Raw genomic sequence first — 19,272 nt, forward strand, 5'->3', positions numbered from 1 at the left:
TCACTTTGCATTAATTCTGCTTGTTTTCTTTTTAACACATATAAACACATAAAGGAGTAGTCATGTTCTCAGCTCACTTCCAGTCCCAGCGCGAGCAAACGCGGCAGCCGCACAAAGGATGGAGCCGGTTTTGGTTTCCACATATGTGAAAAACTGGTTAAAACAGGATGATTTACTATTAATGGGACACCTTTGGTTTATATGCAGCTTAAAGTACTTTCATCTATCATAAACAAAACCAACAAAAACCATGGAAGACATTCTCATTATAGGTGAATTATTAATCAGAAATTCAGGTTCCTTAAGAAAAGTTCACTGCGAAACGTGGAAAGTCTTGTTGATCTATGTACGTGTCACATATTTAAACTCCGTCAGTTTCTTTATTTTTCTTTGTTTCACAGCAAATCACTCAATATTTAAAAAAATTCAAGCTCCTTATTATTTAAGAAATGTATATACGGCATAAAGTTATTCCCCCCAGATCCTAAATATATATTAATGAAAAATAAATGACCTGATGAAATCCTTACCAGTAAAATGCTTAATATTTTGCTGGAATGGAGCGGGGATTTTTTTTTTCCTAACTTGCAAATTAAGCTACATTTTTGCAGTGACGATGTTATTTTCTTTGGCTCGCTTTATTTAAAATGCTTTGGAAGTTTTAGCCGGAGCCCAGCCATAGGCAGCGCTGACTGCTGTATGGAATCGATTTGCTGCAACACAGAAATACCAGCTGTTCCAGTATGTCCTGAGAGGGATTACCGAATATTCCTAAATTGAAGTTCAATCCATCTTTCCATAAAAATCAGAAGCCGACGCCAGGAACGTAACGGCAGTATCAAGTGCACCTGAGGCATTTACAATACCCAGCAGGACGGTTACAACCAGCCTTTAAACGGGGCTGGTTTTTGGGATTTCATTATCCCGCACCTCGCACCCGATCGGGTGTTGCCGGCGCCGCCCGCGCCGAGCCTGACACCTAGCGGCGGCCCGCCGCACCGCCCGCCCGCCTCAGCGGGTCCTGAAAGATCCGCCGCTTCTGACCGCAAACGAACTAAAAACCCAAACAAAACCCACTCAAATAAAAACTAAGCAATAAATTACATAAATTGGATTTTTTTTTTTCTACTTATATAATGGAAGACGTTTCAGGGCTGTTCAGCCTGGAGAAAAGGAGGCTGAGGGGAGACCTTATCACTCCCTACAACTACCTGACAGGAGTTGTAGCATGGAGGGTGCTGGTCTCTTCTCCCAAGTAACAAGTGATAGGATGAGAGGAAATGGCCTCAAGTTGCACCAGAGCAAGTTTAGATTGGATATTACGAAAAAATTCTTCACAGAGAAAATTGTGAAGCATCAGAACAGGCTGCCCAGGGAAATGGTGGAGTCTCCATCCCTAGAGGTGTTTAAAAGGTGTTTAGATGAGGTTCTTAGGGACATGGTTTGGTGCTAGAGTTAGGTTATGGTTGGACTTGATGATCCTGAGGGTCTCTTCCAACTGAAATGATTCTATGATTTCTATTTCTAGGGCTTGTACAATAAATATTAACAAAACCAGATGCCTGTAAAGGAACGGAGAGGTTTCCCCACCTTTGGGTAACTCCCGCATGTTATACAGGCACATTCACCCAGCCAGACACAGTTCTAGTCACTTCACCGTCAAGTTCGTTAAGGTGACATAACTTAATCAGGGTGCCAAATCCCCTGGATATAAATAGCCAAGAGTGAGACAGAAGCCTCCTGGGAACTACTTCCAAAACTGCAAAATCCTAGAATTACAGCTCTCCAAGGGAACTGTTTTTCTGCATATCCCCCAAATACGAGGGGCCCCTTACCAAGGAATAGGGGATAAACCTTGTTCCTGATCACCCACGTTGTCAACACAGGAGGACAAGTAATGACAGACTGAGGCAGGCAGATGAAGCAGGGTGAGAGGCAGCTAAAGAGCACCAAGATCAACAGCCTTCCACAATTCCAGCTTTAGCAGCTTCTTTCTAGCATCCTCCACTGCTTCTCAATGGAAATGACTCCATTAGTCACACACATATTTTATTCAAGCCAAGTTCATTTTTCTACAAAAGATGAGGTAGGAAAAAGGATTCAAATTTGTCTTTACAGCAAGCATCACACCTTTGGAGTCAGCACACGTGACATCTTGGTTCTACCTTTGACTCCCCATCCTCAATAAACTGCCTAGTGCCTATTTCTGAAAGGTTATTTTACAAGTTACTTAATATTTTTAGCACTTAATTGAAGATGAATAGATTTCTTTCACATTAAAAAAGCAGACTGAAGACTGACTGATTTAAACCAGGTAAAACCATGAAAGGTATGAACCTAGCAAAGTCACAAAGCAGGACATACACACATAAAACCAAGTTCTTCGATAAAAGATACGCTCAACCTGTTTCTCTGAAGGATGCTACAGTCACAAAGACTATAACCTTATTTCCACAACTAAGCCAGCATGCCTGCAAATGGTATTTGAACTACAAGACAGAGATTTCATGTGGAGACAGGAAATTTGACAGCCACAGTCTTGCATTCATCATGGGGCCTCAAGCCACTGAGTGACTAGGGACATGTACACAAGCCTCCAAAACCCAGTCAGCACAGGAAATTGCCAAAGGAGGTTTTCTAGACTGGGAGAAGTAAATCTGTTTGGGTAGACAAAATCTGACTTGAAAATGGTGGTCTGCTCTCTTGGAAGTTGTATGGTAACGAGTTCTATTGAATCCTTAATCTCTTCTAAGAAAATTTCCACCTCCTCAATCACAGGGTCTCTGACAGGCTACTGGAACCTGCTGGTGGCTCCTGATGAGCTTCCAAAGCTGGTTGGCTGCCCTGGTAGGTGGTACATGCACCTTGTCAGTGGGAACCCTCAAAAAAAATCTTGAACTGGAATTATGCATAGAGGACACAGCACACAAACACAATGGGACTTCAAAGGCATTGCAGAGGCAAGAAGCTGCCTCTGACTCACTCAGCTGTAGGTATAATGGAGGCAAAAAAAGTGACAAAAAACCTCTGAGTATAAGTCCAATTAAGAAGCCAGGAATATCTATAGCAACTACAAGTGTTACTAATACACCAACATAGAGAACATTTCCAAACTGAAAAGCACAACAGTTGCCTTCACCAACTTTCTCCTGGTCTTGCCATCAGATCAGTCTTTAGCTATCAGAGAATGTTTTTCTGTATAATGTTATAGTAGTGCTCCTCATTTTGTTTAGCTTACATAATTTTTTTGCTTACCCCACAGGGATGTTAGAAACAACCTCACTTTGTTAAAAAGGCTTTAAGAATAATAGGTGAGAATTTAAACACTCTTAAGCATCCATTCAGAATGTAAAACTGCTTGACTTATACATTTGTGGGGACATCTTTAAGAAATACTCAATTTGGAAAAACCATACTTCTTGTAGTGTGCCTTGTATTTCCATGGCTCAATTTTAACTGTGAAGCCCCAATGCATCAGAAAAGAGATCTCTCTGGTTTTTACTTACTGGAAAATTTTCACAGATGGAGAAAAAAAGATGGCCTCAATGATGAAACCTACAATTACTATTTTAAAAAAAAAGTACTGAAGAAGTAATGTGCTGAAAAACATTAAGACATTAGAAATTAAAACCAATTAGTCTGTGGTGCTTATTTCTGAGTATGCTCAGGTCCCACTATACCAAACAGTTTAATCAACACCAGATAAAATTGCAATGGTGGCAAGACTCTTTGCAACCTGCAACTTCTCTGTCTTCAACACAAAAAACCTGACATGAGCTCCTGTCCAGACTCAGATTTTCAATGTCAATGTTGGAACTGAGCAAATTCCTTTAAATGTATGAAAACATTCCTTTAAATACATACACTAAAGCTACCAGTTTAATTTAAAACAGCACTACTGTAGTAGATGTCAGATACCCTTAGACAGATCCAATTTTCTGCAAATAAAATGTACCAACTGACAGAATAATATTAGTTTAATAAACTAGTTTAATAAAGCTATTCATTAAAATGTGACCTAAACTATGTCTCAGATCAAAGGTTACTCTTTTGGTTTGAGTTACTGGTTTGGGTACACTTTTAACACTTTTCCCCTAGCTGCAAACCATTCCTTTTCTTGGAAAAAACCTGTCAGCAGGTACCACAGCCTCTCCATTAATTACCTGCACAAACAGTTTTGTTCTGGCATGGTTTTTTGACAGTCTGTTTGAAAAATGTAACTAAACAAAGTAAATGATAAAACTCAGTGGCCTCAAAAATACTGAAAAATTTGGCAGCTTTAACAAATTTCCATAAATGAGAATCATAGAACCATTGAGGTTGGAAAAGAGCCTTAAGATCATCAAGTCCAACTGTTCCAGTTCAGCAAAACCTGCTGCCATGTGTGATCTGATAACCTCAACACTCTCCAACGGACAACTATACAAGTCTCGCACCAAATGGCTCTGCAACTCCTATTTTGGAAATATAGTCTGTATTTTTATAGTATTATAATTCAGTTGGATTGCACGTCCAGAAAAGCTGATGGAAAAATCTCCAACTGATAAAAATCAAAACAGGACTAAGTCCATGCTTAAAAGAATAGTAAGTATTCCATTGATTTAACTAGTTCAGTGAAATATTTGCATCAAAAGCATACTTGACTGCATAGTCTTGTGGTTCAATAAACATGCATGCACCAATTATGAGGTCTGTTAAATAGCCACGTGAAAAAATCATCCTCAGAAATATATAAGTGTTCAAATACTATTATTTCAAAGTCAGACACATCCTCTACAATGTTAGAATATTATTCAAACTCTGAATGTTATACACCTCTAGAGCTAAATAAGGCACAAATGTTTTACAATGCTTCCATATTTTATTAGCAAAAACCAGTTTTGACTATCCCTTCTCTTTCAGATTAACTGATCTTCTGAACCATTCTCCTTTTTCAGCATAACTCTCCATTCTGTTAAAATGCTATTTTGTTTGCTTTTTACAGAGAATATGGGTAAAGGGGAGAGATGAATGAGTAATTAAACAATATGTATTCTTTTTTCCAAGCACAAACGCAGAATAAACCTCACTTTATTAACATATGTTTTTATAAAAAAACCCACTCACTACAGTAATTCTCATTTTAATCAGTTTCAGATTGCTTTCTTTAAAGTGAAGTTTTAAAATTTAATATAAGCAACCTAAAAAGTATAGGCCTTTAGCTCAATTTTGGAAACAAGTTTTGATTTATTAAGTGGTAATTTATTAGTTGCATCTTGAGTGTAAGTAACAAAAAACTTCCTTATGTGTACATGTGTGCAGTAAAAACTAAGTACCACACATGGACAGAGAGCTAGTCAGAGGAAGTATGCGTGCCTTATTTCCAGAAGTTTACAAGCTTTGCAAGCCAAATTGCTCTGGGATGCAGGTTGCAGAAGAAAACAAAGGTGAATCTGAACAGCCAGGCACTGACACATTCCAGAGCTGCTGGTACATCAGGCACACCAGATGCTCCTCGCAGTCTTCTGTTCCTCCCTCTAAGCTCCCTGCAATTGTATTTCATACTTGAATGCTAAGTCCCAAATGCCACCGCCAAACTCCCCTTCTGCCTCAAACCCTCCCCTCCTTGCCGAGTTCTGAGAGCACCATTGCATCGAGCCCACTGCGTGATCTGCCACCAAGGTCACCCTTCCTTCCTGCTTTATTTTCATTACCTTCATGTCCACCTTTCTCGGAGTGAAGCTCCCTGCTCTCAGACCTCGTTGTCCCAATTCTACCTCACAGTTTTTGGCTTCATACCCATAGCCACCTTACCCTTTCCCTGGGTGACGCTGCTATGTACTTACCATTCTTGCCATGAATTCATGATCCTCCACTACCTAAACTTGCTTTTACCCTTCTCTTTGCAAACATCCCTACCTCTTGACACTTCCCTTTCAGTTTTCACTTTCTCTAGTCTCTGTTTTCACTCCTGTCCCACCACTGCTGCAGCCCTAATGACCCTCTATGTTTTTCACATCATTGCTTTCCAAACCGATATTCAGACTCCAAATCTATTCTTGACCAGCAAGTCCTTGCTTTCCTGCTCTCCAAATACCTCTTCCCTTTCTTCTAGAACATGGATGAGCCTCGTTCACACAGGCAAGACGCCTGAAGTTATGACACGTGTAAGCAGGCGCAGATATAAACAGATCAGATGAGGGGGGACTTTTCTGCCTGCAGCTCAGTACCCTCTCCAGGCTGGAACCACCCGCAGAGCAGGACTTTCCTGTGTCCTGAGTCACATAAAATCACTACTCAGTAACATCTGGAATACTCCCTAAAAATTTTGGAACCAATCATATATATAGTTTCCCAAGTTATATATTATAATTCAAAGAAATACAGCTAGAGTTCAACCTTACTAAAACACTTCAAGCTTGATTTATTCTATGAGAACAGTCACTCTGCACATTTTAGTTATGTACAAATTTAATTAGCAGAAAATAGATCAATTAGAATTAACTGTAAGTTATGTCTTGCCAAGCTGTATAGCCTAAGTTCCACTGCAATCACAGTGCCAGCCTGCAAGATTCAGGTCATATTTTCAAGTTTAAAAGCCACTTAATTCAAGTCTAAGATACTGACAGATGAAGAAGAGTCAGATTGAAGGCAAGGGGTAAACTGTATGTCAAGTTTACACCGCAGTGAAGACAAGCTCTCAGATTTCATTTCATTTGTGGAAAAAACACATTTAGCCTTTATAAAAAAACATAATTTAAAATAAAAGGTCAAACACACACAAATAGTAAGAGACCTTAACTTGGCAGTGATACATACATGAAGAATTTTTTTCTGTTTTTCTTGTTCAACTCACAGTTTAATACATTACTTTATGTCTTAATGTATACCACGAAAACACAGGATATGCAAAGAGTCCAAGTTAATGTTGCTGTTGGAAACTTAATGTTTGCATTTCCTGGCTTTTGCAAGTTTAACTAGGTGAACAATACCGCATTTATTCTATTTTGGCATTTGCTACAAATACCAAAGTATTTTTTCTTATTTTGTCTGAAACGGTATAAATCAGAGCTAAGCTGTTTGATAGTGAACCTTTGACATTTGTTATTCATAGTGTCCTCTCCAGCTTACATATCTTACAGTTTATTAGGCAATGCCAAAGGTGATGCCATACAAATCAATAAGCATACCTGCTCCAGCACGTGTAGGTAAATAAAAAGTGTAGAAACACTTAATCTGATGCTTTGGAAATTAAAAATATTGTGAATACAGAGATTTTGATGAAGCAATGGAAAAATATTGTACAGTAAAAAATGTTTCATTGAGAAGGTGTCACTGTAGATTCTCTAATAGTGCTGTAGAAATTAAAATAGGAAGGTGCACTGTTCTGTATATCAGCCATTCCCTTATGCAGCTATGAGAGGGTATAACCAGAGGCAGTTCATTCTTCCCTCTGAATTCAAAAGCTAAAATTCCTAGGAAGTCAAAAAATGGAGGGATGTCAGGTAAATGAATTCAGCTAAGTGCAGCTACTTGAGGAACCACATACATTGTACAAAATTTATAGTCACTGCAAAGTAACTGGTCTTTTCAGGCATGTATTGATGTGTGTTCCTTGCACTGGCCCCCCTGAGACGGTAAGATAAGGAACCCAACGTGGCTATGGCTCAGCTGTCACTCTTGGCTCCTGTTTTGGCAGATGATCTAAAAGCACCATACTGATAAGAGGTCAGTCAAGTACTTATTTTTTTACCATCCTGCATTCTCAGACAACTCGCTGGAATTCATTTGTTTTTAATAGCTAAGGAAAGAGATCTGTCACCGGTGCCACCTTTTCCAGTCAGGTTCTCACCCTTGGAAATGATGTTGCATGAAAGACTCAGGGGCTGCCCTACCAAATTTAAATAGCTACAGAACTGTAACATTTCTGTGAGGATTTCTGACATTGAAGAGGCTATGAAAGGACAGTTACTGAATAAACAAAAACAGCAAGGAAGCCTCCTCTCCCCTATGCTCCCTAGATAGACAGGAGGGGAGGGTAGAGACGGAGTCACGTATATTTATCAACTTTAAAGCCCTTTCATTGTTCTTAAACAATCCCACTTCTCCTTTCTGAACATATGAAGATTCACAGGGCTTTGTACCAAGCAACCATCAAGGACTCACATTACCATTAACAGCTGTGAAAAGCTCAGGTGGGACTTAAATGAAGAGACAGATTAGAGTTACAACTTATATCAACTGTTGCTGTCATGACCACACCAGCAATAAATATCACACCACGGAGAGAAAACCTACTGTCTGATGGCACCGAGCAAGGCTAGAGACACACAGATACTGCACTCAGAGCAGAATCCAAATGGACATGTGAGGGCCGAATCAAGTTTTACTATGACTGCCAAGATACCAGAAAAATATTTCTGCAGGTAAGTATTCAAAATAAGATTTTTTTTTTTTTTTTAATACGATGAATTGAAAACATTCTTATAAACCTTAATTTTAAAGTTTTCTGAGCCAGAAGAGGGAGCTCCTGCACTTTTCAAATAAGTCAACATGGTTTTCATCTTGCCTTCAGTAACAACAGGGCAGTTCTCCTCATCTCATGCCACACAGAGATCTGCATCTGGTTGCTCAAAGAGCAAATATACAGGAAGGATCTAATACGAAACTTTAAGATACATCATGCTCTAATTATACATAACTGATAAAGATTTTAAGAAATCTTAAAATTAGCTTTATCATTCTTACATTACATAAACACAAAGCTGAAATAATTGTCTGCAAACTGTTTCATAAGTGAAATTTCATTATCTATAAACAATAACACAAGAGATATGAAAACCCACTGATTTTCCTAACAGTGAAGGGGTGTTCTTCCTATCTTGGAGTAAATAGAACATGCATCTTGTCTAGAATTACAGGAAATGAGGAACTGGATTTTGATAATTTTAAGCAAGTTAGGAAACTGGAGAAGTGCTGATTAAAACAAATATTTGCAATTTAGTACTGCAGAATGAAGCTGCAATTGTAGTTCATTTTTTTTTTATGAAGGCTGTTTTTAAAACCATCTCAGTGCAGACTAGTTATTAATAAAGTACTTATTTTTCTGCTTTTTTAATGAAGATAAATGACAAGTATTTCACAGATTTTGCAGCCTGGTTCCTTACTATAAAGGAACTATTTTCCCAAAATAAGAGTAGACCACATAAAAGTCAAAGGAGACAAAACACTAATTCATCAGAACACATTCTTTATATCAGATTCATCGCTGTGATACCAGTTTCATTTTCTAGATTGGGGGAAAATTCATGGAATAAAATGGATTGGATATTTAAAACATTTCACTACAGTGAATTTCTAAGTTGCTTCTCTTCAAAGTACACACACGTAGTGAATTGCCTGTTTTGCAACTGAACTAAGACACCTGAATTCTGGAGATAACTCGTGTTTCTCTTTCAGTGACAAATGTCCAAGACTGAAATAAGTTAATCTGTGAAAACTTCTCACTTGAAAGCATTTGCCAGTTTGAAGAGGAAAGTTGTCTAAGATGTATGACACAATTTGTGGTGAATAGAAGAAATTGGGTATTTCCATCTTCCAGTGGTCTGAGGTCCAGGCAAGCACTCCAGTTTCACACTTCACACCCCTTTCTGCTGTTTTCATCAATATTCTCAGCCTTCCAGATTCCCAAGGCCAGAGCTTTGGACCTTGATATATGGTTCCATTTTCCCATGGTAAAAGTGACAACATTCTGGGTTTCCTCCCAAAGCAAATGAAGCATTTTTCTTCCGCTCCTTTCTGATGACTGCATTAGCATTTCCCACACAACTCTCAGCGTAATCAGAAATAGAAAACTTTCCATCATCACATTCCAGAAACCAATTAGCCATCTGCTCTGTGTAACTTCTAATTTGACAATCTTAATGTTCTTGAACTAATGCTCTATGCTTAAAAACAGAACTGATCCACAGCAGACTCTACTCATCAATTACAAAGTCAGTCTGACTGTGATATTCTGTTCTACAAAATCTGGAAATTTGGCTTTATGATATAGAAAAATGATGCTCAGAATTTTCCCATTGCATCTGCTATGACCTTCAGCTAGGGTGGTGAAGGAAGAGAAGAAGAAAAGCCATGAAGACAAAAAAGTAGGGTAAAAATATTTGCTGCCCAATTTCACATCACTGTCAGTTTTTACAGTATAGCAATATAATTATGTAGTCTAAATTTCATGCAGTTTTGTAACTACTCTTCTCTCACTCATCAGGCTTCAGATTTCTGAAAAATTATTACAGTAAAACTGTTTTTCATGGTATATTATTTGCCAAAATATCACTGTCAGAGCTCATTTCAAGTATGGTAGTATGATTAAAGCACAACAAGAGGGTTTTGACACGTAACTTAATTTTCACAAATATTGTAATTGTTACTCATAATGTTATAAACCAGTTTAAGCAAACATTAGGACCTAGAAGTTAATTCTCTAAGAAGTTAAGTGCATACCAGAAGCTATGTCATCATTATGTAGCCCACCAGTCTGAAACAAAACAAAATACCATCTTCCAACCAAAAGTAATATAGCCATCATCAGCAAGGGAGTGGCAAGGAAATGGAAGTACAAAAGCAAATAAACACACTGGAAGAGTTTTTCAGTGCATTCTAAATTCTTGCATCAAACAGCTCAAAGGGGAGGAGGGAGAATCAACCAAATACAGAGAATACAAGGATAGCACACATCTGGTGGTCTTTGCTCTTAGGCAAATGGACTAATGCGTTTGATTAATGCTGGTCTGATAAAAGGTTTATATAGGATTTTTACTGGCTAACATTTTGACTGAAACTTTAGAGATTCAAATTAATTTATCAAAAATTTCTCTTCATTTATGTGTCAAGCACAGGTAACGAAAATATATTTTCTTTTGAAATAACTCATATTTTAAATACACTGTTACTCAAGACATTCTTGAAGCCCAAGGCTGTGTTTCTCCAAGGTCAGCTCCTCCGGTGACCCACGTCTCTGCTAGGACACCATTGCCTCTGCCCTGCCCCTGGCTGGGAAGTGAGAGAGAGAGAGAGGAAGAAACAGAAATCTTTTCACACTGTTTTCTAGTCTGAAAACAAGTAGGAATAGGAGAGACTGAGTTTCTTAGTTTGTAGATACAATCCCAGTGCATTTTGAAGATCAGCAGTGTTGACCTGTGTTGATTATATACCATGCATGTTGACACAAGAGGATTAATAGGAGTGTGAATCTTCTCCCTTCTCTTCTGGCCACATGCAAAACCCATTCAGGCCCTCATGAACTACAAACTTACTGAAAAAACTAGAAGTTCTAGCTTACAAATCAACGCAAACCCCACAAGGCTGACAGGTGATTTTCAAAAAATCTCTTTTGCACCAAGATGCTTGAATAAGACAGTATAAATCCACTGGGCATGGCCCAGCCTCTAACCTCCCTATGCTCACAGACAACAGCAAACACAGGGTTTGGGTTTGTAGAGTATTTAAGTCACCAAACACTCTGTGATAGCAGTATCACTTTCAGCACAAACGCTGTAAAATCTACAGAATGTCAAAGATCAAAGTAATTAGTAATGTCGTGGGTGCTTATGCAATAAGGGAAGAGCACAAGTATTAAAAACAAAAACCACACTGCCACATGAGGGGGAACTTAAAAAAACAAATCAGTAAGGGGAAGAAAAAGTCCTACAGAAATAAAAAAGCCTCTAGTTGCAAATTTAACTCTGAATAAAAGAATAAAACACACCAACTAGGCACTCCCCAAGTTCTTTATAGCCATTATAAGCATCAAAACATGCTGTTCAACACTGGCCAGAGAAGGAGATGGGTTGAGTTTGAGCCAGCCCCAGACTCCTCCCTTTGCTTTTTGAGACCCAAGGAGTTTGACAACCTGCCAGCATCAGCAGGTCAGCTTGATTCCTGACACCAAATGCCAGTAGCGACCAGTCCAGCCACCCTCTCCCGGACCTGACACCACCAGAAAGCAGCCACCCTGCTGAACCAACCACCCTGCTGGACCAGCCGCCCTGCTTCATGGAACCAGCTGCTTAGCAGTTCTTCAGCCTCTTCACTGAATTAAGATAAGCAAGATCTGTCTGTGATAAGCAGCTATGCATGTTGAATTGTTTTTGTCTTATCTTTCAACCCCAAATAAACCCACCCTTGCCTGTGGGTTTAAGGTAAGCTGCCAAGTGAGGTCTTTATGTGTGCAAGGGGGGAAGTGTATGAAGCTAAAGGTGAAAAAAATTGTCCTGGCCCTCACTGAGAGCTAAAGGAAACCCTGGAAAGCACAGTGCAAACAAGTATGACCAGGGAACGTGCTACCAAGTTCACTTCCAAACTTCGCTAAAGACACCTGCAACATCCAGTAGTCTCACCATAAAATCCAGCTTGGAAGTAGAGGGTTGCTCCTCCTATGAAAAAAACCAACCCATGTACTCTGTTAGCACTGGAGTTACCCCGTATCTAAGCCCATATTTTACAATCATAAGTAATCACTCCCCAAATATACCCCATCTCACTCACTGTACAGGACAAATCACAGTCACAGAGTATTTGCTTTGTCATTACTGGCTGATGTATTTCTCTTATTTGCTCCAAATCCTCCAAACACTGCTCTGAAGATAGGATGATCTTTTCCTTCCGCATTTCCACACTTGCTCAATATACCACAAGATATTGAAACATATAACTAGTTTATTGAAACACTAACTAAAGCATGATTAAACTCACTAGAGCAAATCACAATTGCAGAGGCAGAAACATGATGCAATTCTCTGTTGCAGTTATCCACTGTCTTAACAATACCCACCTTCCCTTTCCCACAACTGGTTGCAATAGCTATAAGCCTTACAATTTCAACAGTAACTGAGACAGATGCCTATGTTCAAAAGGCATATTGTGTCATGTAGTACCATCAAAACATTTATACGAGAAGAACTAAATTGAGCTATAAGTGTATACCTTAAAGCTGCCCACTTTTAGCGCAACCAACAACTATTTCAGTGATATTCTTTCAAATTTGGTTGTGAAGAAACACAGTTTCCTGCAGCCTTCATACAAAAATTACATACATTATGACAAATCATCAACACCTACATGGTTCACTAGCTAAATGAACCGTAGCTTTCTGAAACATTGCACAACCCTTGGCCCCTGGAGCTTGCAGTAACCAGCAGCCACCATTTGCCCCTACCTGCAGCGACCAGCAGCAGGGGCGCACCGCGCTTGTTTCGCAGGAAAATCGGCATTACCAGCTCTGCTGTGCAGCTTTACAGACCTTCTAAGCCCATTGATATCTGACAGGCCACGGACACCAAACTAGCTTAGCAAGAGTGAAATACACTGTAATCTGAAACAAAAATATTTCCCTGGCCTGCTGCTAACAATACACAGATATTCCAAAACTTTAGTGTAAACCCCTCTGTTTCCACAGCTCTCCTTGCACTAGAAAGGAGAACCTTTCTACACTGAAGGAGAAAACCCCACTTTTTTCCTCTATTTCCAGGAGAGAATACACAATCAGCCTAACACCAGAGGGAGAGGAAGACCTATATCCATGTTTCTATGCCATAATGGTGCTGTCTTGTCAGCACACAATGTTCTCTCCACTTTCAAGAAACTGCATGTCTTCTTTAAAAGACCAGATCAGAAAAAAAACAAGTCATGAACAATCAGCAAAAAGAAAGTCACATGAAAGGACTAAAAAAAAAAAAACCAACAACAAAACATGTTGAAACTTGCTGTCTTATTAATCTGCAGTGAGGTGCTGGGAAGCTGCCAAGTTAGTTAATCCAAATACACAAACAAGTTAATGATGACCTGAGGGAGCAACACTGGATTTACACATCGAAGGAAACACCATGTAGGAAAACATTAAGAAACTGCATGTATTTCAGAGCTCTGTGCTATTATTTCAAAAGCTCTTTAATTCACCAGCTGGAACTGTGTAATGAACACAGAGAAGCGGAGCCTCCCCGAGGAACTTGACTGTGGTCCCTGTTCCCATCACAGGGTGGGAATTCACAACAGAAACTTCAAAGAAGAACTGAGAAGTACCCTGCTTGTAAGTGCTTTTGGAATATCCTACCATGTAGCTTCTAAGGACCCACATGGCTATTGTGGTCAGCAAGTTCACATGATCTAAACAAGAAATACTTTTTTTTTTTAAAATTATCAGAGTGTAATGGAGAAACAAAATTATTACCTGAGTTTCTGCTCAACCTAGAATTTCCATGTTTAACTACCAGACAACACGTACCATCATTCTCTAAAAAGAAAGGAAATATATTTGTTCACTCCTGGCTTTAAAGATACACATGAAAACATTTTGGCTCAATTGCTGGTAAGTTAAAATTGTCAGGCTCTCTGAGAATAGTGAAATGACCCACTTTCTGAAAACATCTTCAAACTAAATAGTGGGGAGGAGAAAAAAAGGCATTACTTCCCATTTCATTAGTAGAGAGATCAGTTTACAACCTAAAGATGGGATCAGACTACTTACATAAACATGGCACAGAGCAGTGTACAAACCCACCAGCAAACAATTCCTAAGATAATTGCATCATGTATTGCATTTTTCCAAAGCACTCCGTTTAAAATATTGCTCTAATATCATGGTAAAAAAGGGCAAATATCTTGCCACTTTGCCCCAGAAGAAAAATATATTTTCCAGTACTGACATGACCAGAATCACTATAACGCCTTTTTGCCGCTACCTTCAACCACATTCATGTTCCACTGCATTTTTATTTCATTTTGAAGATACAGTAGAACAGAAGCAGAACTGAATCCAGTACTGATGGCTGATTTACTATGAGTTAAGCGTCTCCCCACTGCAATCTTTCTGCAGGGTCAGGAAGTTCAGAATCCAGCTGCAAAAAAAGAGATTTCTACATTGCATTGTGGACAGGCTACTCAATAAAAACAACTGGATTTTCTATCCACACAATGTTTTTATTGTAGGACAAAATCAAGTACCCTCAAAAACAAATATACATTTTACACACTGAACAACCACCCTTATAAAATACATCCAAGTATTAATTATTTAAAAGAAGTCTCTTCTCTCCCCTTCTTTGTTCTTGCTGCTATGCCAAGCATTAAAATACTCCTTGGCTCAGTTTGTCTTTATCACATAGGCATATGTCAGTATTTTACAGGCTATAATTTTGCTTAATACCCTAGAAGCAGCTTTCCCAATCTTCCGTATTGCATGTAATTTAACTAATGACATAACAGGCTTTACTTTAAGAGTTGATAGAAGCATTACAAAACATTCTGCTGAGATCTGAAAAAGGCACACCTCACCCAATGAACCCACCAGACTTCTCCACACTTTCTAAATGTTTTCATCTACATAGTTGTATTTGGTTGTGTAGAGAGACAGCTATCATTCAGGACAGGTTCAGTTGTCATAAATCAGTGGTGGCATAATTGACCTGCAGAAATGAAAATTTCTTATATTAATACTTAAAATGTTATTTCAGTGAGTGTAAAACACCCACTTGGTCTGTTTAGGCAGCACTCATTAGCCACCATCAAGTCTGAACTGTAACTAATGAAACCGATGATTACTAGTCTTCGCTGGGAACTCAACTGTCCCAATTCCCAGCATAGGGGGTGTGTGGTAGGACAGACAATTAAAACCTTGTCACCAGCTTGTGCGCCCTACAGCCATCTCTTTGGTCCCACCAGGACAAGCTGCAACCTGCGCTTTACAGGCTCCTCCATTCCATGTCAACTGTGGAAATGCTTGAACTCAATCATTCTTATAATACTTTGATGTGATACTTCATGGAAAAAGAGGTTAAGAGAAGAAAAACACCTGGGAAAGTACCTGACTTCTAGTTTTAGACTTGTATCAATCTAGAGTGTATTTGCAATGCCACCACTATTGTCTCTGTTCTGCTGTTTCTGATCCACCTGGGACCAACACAGCCCAAAAGTCAGCGTAGTGCCTCAACGTGAAAGCAAGCCACTGGTAACCCAAAACTGTTTGTGACCCAAGCCCACTCACCCACATTCTTCCCATGCAAGCAAAGGCCTGACAGACACCACCCTCCTGCTCTTCAGTCAGCTTCACAGAAGGAGATAAACAATAATTAAGAAAACCTCAAACCCTTCAATACTCAGCCATAGTAAAGGTCCATGTAGTACAGAATCCTATCGTCAGGAGAGCCAGGACAGAATATCTAATACGCATTGAGGACAGTGCAAGTATTAATAAAAATTCTTTTCTCCGCCAGCAACCAGCAGCACAGTGTCTGTTTGAGTCTGGCTGACTCTGTGCTCTCACCAGTAGTACTGACACATTTGTAACGTTCCTTGCTGTGCCCATTTTTTTTGTTTGACTTGTCACAGTATCTTGTGAAAATAAGTTCTACAACTTATGCCAGGTGTAAAGCACAATTTTTCCACAGTGTTTGGTACTCAAATTCTCAGAAACAGTGAATAAATAATTTTCTATTAATTTCTTTCCACTATTTGTAATTATCTTTCATGTATCCTTTCAAGCACCTCTTCTCAAAACAAAAATTGGTTTATTAACTATTTTTTAATGGAGAAGCCATTTCATATTGCTGATGTTCCCCCTCTTGCCATTACATTGGCTAAATATCCCAGCAGATTTAGAATTACATCCGTCCCAGAAAAGAAGTAAATGTTCAAGCATTCACAAAATTTGGGGGGGAAATAATTTTGCCCAGGATTTCAGAAACAGGCTGTGGATTTTTCCATTTCCTTTCTGTCTGTACAGAAGCTCAGGATCTTTCCAGCATTTCAGCAAGTATGTAGGAGTCAGGGCCCAATCGCAGCCTATACACAATAACTGGGTCACAAAATTCAACACTCATCACATCATGAGACTTGCACTATGTGATGGAACGGGACACACGCTCTACTTCTGATTACAAGATCCTGTATCTCTCTTGTCTTTCTTGATTAGGGAAAAAGAAAGAACTCACAGCCTCACCACCCTACTGCACAGTTTTCCTCCTGGTCTGTAATTTTAAGCAGAGGTATTTTTTGCCACCCAAATAGCAAAAACGGGCCTTTTCTTCATAGTGCAATTCAAAAATATGCTTTCATAGTAATATAAGTTTAAAAAACAGTGTTTATAAAGCCTAATACATATGCACATACACAACATTCTTCTATGCTTATCCCATATAAGAGTGAAACAAAACCATTTACAGCAAGATGAAAGATGTTGTAACCGTGCCAAGAGCAGTAACTCCAAACTGCATGTGAAAGTAATGACAATCCAAAAAACTGTAATGTGAATAACATCATAAGGGTTGTCACAATCAGTCATCAGCTATGAAATAAAGATACAATAATATTTTGATACTATGTTTAAGCATAGCTGTGTTAGCCTGTTTTCCCTGGCATGTCTGTTGAATATGGCAAAGAAAACGTGAGATCCTTCCGTGCAGCTTGTGAGCACTCTAAAAATGCAACAACCACCTTAATTTATTACAAAAAGCTATCTTTCCAAAGGGCTTTTTATTCATGGCATAACAAGGAAATTGTTGTTTGGAAACAAATTAAGTTTTGCAATACATAATATGTAGCTAACTTAAAACCCTAGAGCTACCACTTGATACTTTCTATAAGATATTTCTGCCAGAGAAGATTTTTGCCTTTTAGGAAAGAAGATGTTAATAAGTTCACAAATTAAACCATAACTCTGCATCACATAATGAAGTCCTTCAAGTTCAACACCTCCTTGAGCTAGTCATTACAAGTTACACACTACAATCACTTCCTAATTGATCAAGAAATAAACACAATATTGATGAAAGTGCTAAGAAACACATTTAAGATAGCAAATATCTAATGGAAAACAAAAAAGAAAGAAAAGATTCACAATGCTCATTAAAAAGAAAAAATGCCTGTTGCGATTACTCAATAGGAAGCTGAATACAACTATTCACTTGAATTAGCAAATTAAGTTTGCCTTTTTTCTCCAAGTTCTATTAATACACAGACATCGTGATGCAGAAGTCTGCACATGCACTTGTACCCATTTTTGCTTAATTTTAAACTGGAATGTCTCGTCTTTGCAAACATATTTACAGAGGCACAGAAACATGACTACTCCTGCCTTTCTCTAGATGCATCTTCGTTCATCTGTCCCACACCCTTACCGGTGCTAAATTTGTAACCTGTTCCTATATAAATGGGTATAAGTTTATGCACACTAAAAAGAATTAAGAACCATCTAATTGTTTATATAACTGTTAGAAAATAAACTAGAAGATTCCTGATTTTGGTTCTTGTTTTGTTTCTTGGACCTTATCTAATCTTAATTTCTAGTATGATTGTACCTTCACGTATTTTCTCCATACGCGATCAACCTGACTGCTCGAAAAGCGCAATTTAACTTAGATTCAGGAGCTGTACTATCAAAGTAATTACATTCTATGTAAGAAAACATTTAAATTCTTAATCCCTTCACATCTGTAACTAACACCACAGCCTATGACTTCATATCTCTTGACTATGAAAGATTTGGGTTGGACACATCCTAAAAGCATGGTGCATTGGGTCAACAGTTTTGAGACAGTTCCTTCAGAATATGACCTGTGACTAAGATCTAATTCCAGGTTAACAATTTACATGTTGCCCACCTTAGAAAAGCTAGAAGGGTTTTAACTGAAATTATGAAATTAAGGCACCTACTCTAAAAATTAAGAGTGCAATGTTACTTGCAATCCAAAACACCTGTGTATGCTCTGAGTGCTTAGAGAGCAACCATCCAGCTACATGACCCAATTTTGGGACTGCCACACAAAACAGATGCTTTGGAAAGATGCAGAGATCTTCCTGTAGCACTTCGGTGCAGAACACAACGCTAACGTGAAGTCAGAGTCAGGCTTGCCTTCTGATTTAACAACAGCAGCTGCCTTGTTCCCATCAAGGTCTTTTTACATGTAGAAAGGGGGGAGAAAAAATAGGAAGGATTATCTAACCAAATGTGTTAATTTTACTCATATCTCAGGAACATACCCCTCAAGGCAGCACGAGAGAAAGCTTCCAGACATTCACATGAAGATGTAAAGGCCGCCGTTAAGTGCTGACTGGAGGTGGACCCCTACATATCACCATATTACTGGTGAGCTAATGACAAGTAGGACTGCAGTAGACAATGAGGGGAATTAAAGGGAGGTCAGATACACAATATATAACTCAATAACAAAAAGGAATCCTGTAGAAGAAAAGAAAAAGAAGAATGACATGGTACAAGCAACAGCCTTGTAAAATCTCTGC

The sequence above is a fragment of the Nesoenas mayeri genome, assembly GCF_963082525.1.
Source record: "Nesoenas mayeri genome assembly, chromosome: 2".
Taxonomy (NCBI): Eukaryota; Metazoa; Chordata; class Aves; order Columbiformes; family Columbidae; genus Nesoenas; species Nesoenas mayeri.